We start from the raw sequence: 3,113 nt of genomic DNA on the forward strand, positions 1-3,113 counted from the left end.
ATAGCAGTTCATATTTTGCAACCTTTTTGTAAATTGCTGTAGGGTCCCTGCTTCTGAACTCCCTGCCTTGGTGTTCTCATGTCTCTATTCCACTGGTCTCTTTTTTGCCTTTTTAGTTAATCACATTTTCTAAAGAAAACAGCAGTTTAAAATAGGTATCCAATGAAGGCATTAATCCTTTTTTTCATGCCTTCATAGGAGGCCATCTGATTATAAACATGAAGTTGGAAAAAAATGAGTTTGGTTATTTCTTAATCAGGGAAAAAAATAGCTGGGGTTTCTTTTTTTTTTTTTTTTTTTTTTTTTTTTTTTTGTGTTACCCTTTTCAAAAATACACACATAGCAGGAGTTTTAAAGTTTCAGCTTTAAGAGTATGTTGTCTCACATTCCAGTACTGATCCTTGCAGTATTGTCTCTTGGTTGGTTGCCCTTTCATTTCTCTTCAATTACAGCTCCCTCAAAAGCTGTATAGAAAAAGATGCAAAAGAATAACACAGGCCATTATTCTAGGCTTTCAGTGGTGATAGACTCCACTATAGCAGACATTCAAATAATGACTGAACTATCACTTCCCTCAGAAGCCGTCCTAACAAAACACCACCAACAAAATTCATGGAGTTAGTTAATATTAAATCGTGACAAGTTACGGGATGATATGGAATCACTTTTTGTTCAAAACCAGAATTACCTCATGGTTCTGTTAGCTATATTAAATCTTCATTAGTCCAAAAATGAGACTGAAATCAGGCCATTCATACACTGACATCTGCTGAGCTTGCAGATGAATAAAACTTTGTGCTTCTCCCCTACATTCAGCGGGTTGGCAAACAAATAATTATTTTCTGTTTCTATTTTGTTCATACAAAGCCACCAAATCTTGGTGCAAATACACGCAATAGTAAATCTCCCATTGTCTCTAACCGGAGCCATGTCTGGGTCCATCTATATGCCAGTTGTTAAGTCTGTCCTGAAAAAAGCTGCCCAGTAACCCTGTTAGTGTGCCAGCAGTCATAACTGTGGTCTGGTTTATGGGGCGTGCTGGAAAACTACTTGTGCTGGGGAAAAAGTTACTGACAGAAGCAGCTGCTGTCCCCGGGACGAGAAAGGTGGCGTGTCCCTTAGCGATTCCTTTGTCAGGAGAAGGAGCAGCTTATCTTCATACTGCAGCCAAGGGAAGTCTGAATTCCTATCAGGAAAACGGGCGAGGAGCTACCACTGTAAGCTGAGCAGGAGGAGGAGAAGAATGGGGAGCAAGTCACCGGGACTCCCCTCTTCTGTAGGGAGTGAGAGGGGAGTTAGATAAAATGAAAATAGGGTCAGTGTCAAAATGAGGATGTTTAATTAAGAGGCAGCAGCAGTGGAGTGAGCAGGGGCAGGAGAAAGGGGGACAGAAGATCATGCGAGATAAAGGAATTATGGGGGGGAAAGTAACAAAGTCAAAAAGCTCAAGGGTTGTCTTCCAATTCTCTGGGTTTTTTTGACAAGGAGAAATGTTACTTCTGGAAAAGACTCCGTGCAATGCTTCAGCAGTTGTGCTGGTGGGAGCTGCAGAAGGAAAGTCTGAGAAAGGGTTTCATCGATCCTCAGCGAGGGAGTGGGACCCTGGGGAAAGGGACAGGGCTATCGGAGGGGTGGAAAGGCTTTGTGTGAGGAACACCTCTTACATTTCAATGCAGGTGAATGATAGTAAATATTCACGGTGGGGACAGGCAGGTAGAGAGCCCCTTTCCCCAAGGGCAGGGAATGGCTTCTGTGAGCCTGTGTGCTGAAGCTGGTGAGGTGAGGTGTGCGAGGAACAGCTCAGCATGAAGGAAAAAAGGCTTTTGCTCTGGGCCCCTGGGCTGAAGCACAGTGCAGAGTGTTTAAAATGCTTCTGCCAGGCTCTGCTCGCATCTTTCATTTTAAAACAATGAATTTAGTTATTCCTAATTTATTGTAGGATTCTCAGAGCTGGCAGATCACCAGCGTTGTTTCTTCTCTCCTTGGATTAACCCAGCCAGCTCTCTGTATTTCCCTGAGCTGCTGCTGCCAGCGTTGTTGTTTTGAATCCTGCAGCACCAGCCCAGTCAATCAATCACCACAATCAGCGCTGGCACCGAGACACAAAATAACATGGAAAAACCCACTCTAACCCAGAGAAGGACTGGGTGGCTCTGTGAAATCAAGAGCAGCCCTGTCCTGCCAGGGGCTGCGCCAGCTCCTCGTCCCCTGCTGTGTGTATGTGTGTGCACACAGGGGCTGTGGCTTTTCTCTTTCCTGCTGCAAGTTTGGGAAACTTGGCCCAATATGCTAGAAAAATTGTCTGCTGAAACAACAAATTATTTAATGCATCCTCTTTATGCCTTAAATCCAGTCCAGGTTAGAGCAGAATGGGGGAGGATTTTGTGATCAAATAATTAGTTTAACATATATGTTTTATTAGCATGTAACTGTTATTAATTGAATGAAATACGTTGTGTAACAGAACACACCTCCTTTACAACTGCCACCCTAGGAAATCTATCAGTGCTTGTACAGGGGGGAATTCTTGTATGCTTTTCCCTTTCCTTTACCAGCAGACAAGCTCTGCCTTCTTCTGATCCCTCCCTAATTTTAGTATTATTATTACAGCAATCTCAGCTCACACTGTGCAAGTTCAGAGACATGAACTTTCTCATTTATTGGCTTTCTGCAACACTCTGGTTTCAGCGGGCAGAGATAGGGTAAGGTTTGTCTGGGACTTCTGTGGGTGGTAGGAACGTAAATATCTTTGTGACAGAAGAAGTGCTCAAGATTCTAGAGACAATTTTAATGGAAAGACTCTATTGTTCAGTGTGTCCTACACGTGGCTAGGTCTGGGTTTAAGGGCATTTGTCACAAGGATAAGTTCTTGGCTGGTGGCCAATGATGCAATGTCTGCACTTTGCCTGCGCGTTACCTGCAGGTGGGGCAGACACCCCGGGCAGGGCGGGAGGCGAGCTGGTAGGACACAGTCTGCTACGTGAGACTGTGACTTGGGCTTCAGCGTTGCTGGATTTTAATGAGTGTTCGGTACTTTCTGTTTCCCTCTGAAATTAATTCCTAGCTGGCGCATGGCGTGTGGGTTACCTTTTCTTCCAGCAGTTAAATCTCCT

Source organism: Numenius arquata, chromosome 5 (assembly GCF_964106895.1).
Source record: "Numenius arquata chromosome 5, bNumArq3.hap1.1, whole genome shotgun sequence".
Classification (NCBI taxonomy): Eukaryota; Metazoa; Chordata; class Aves; order Charadriiformes; family Scolopacidae; genus Numenius; species Numenius arquata.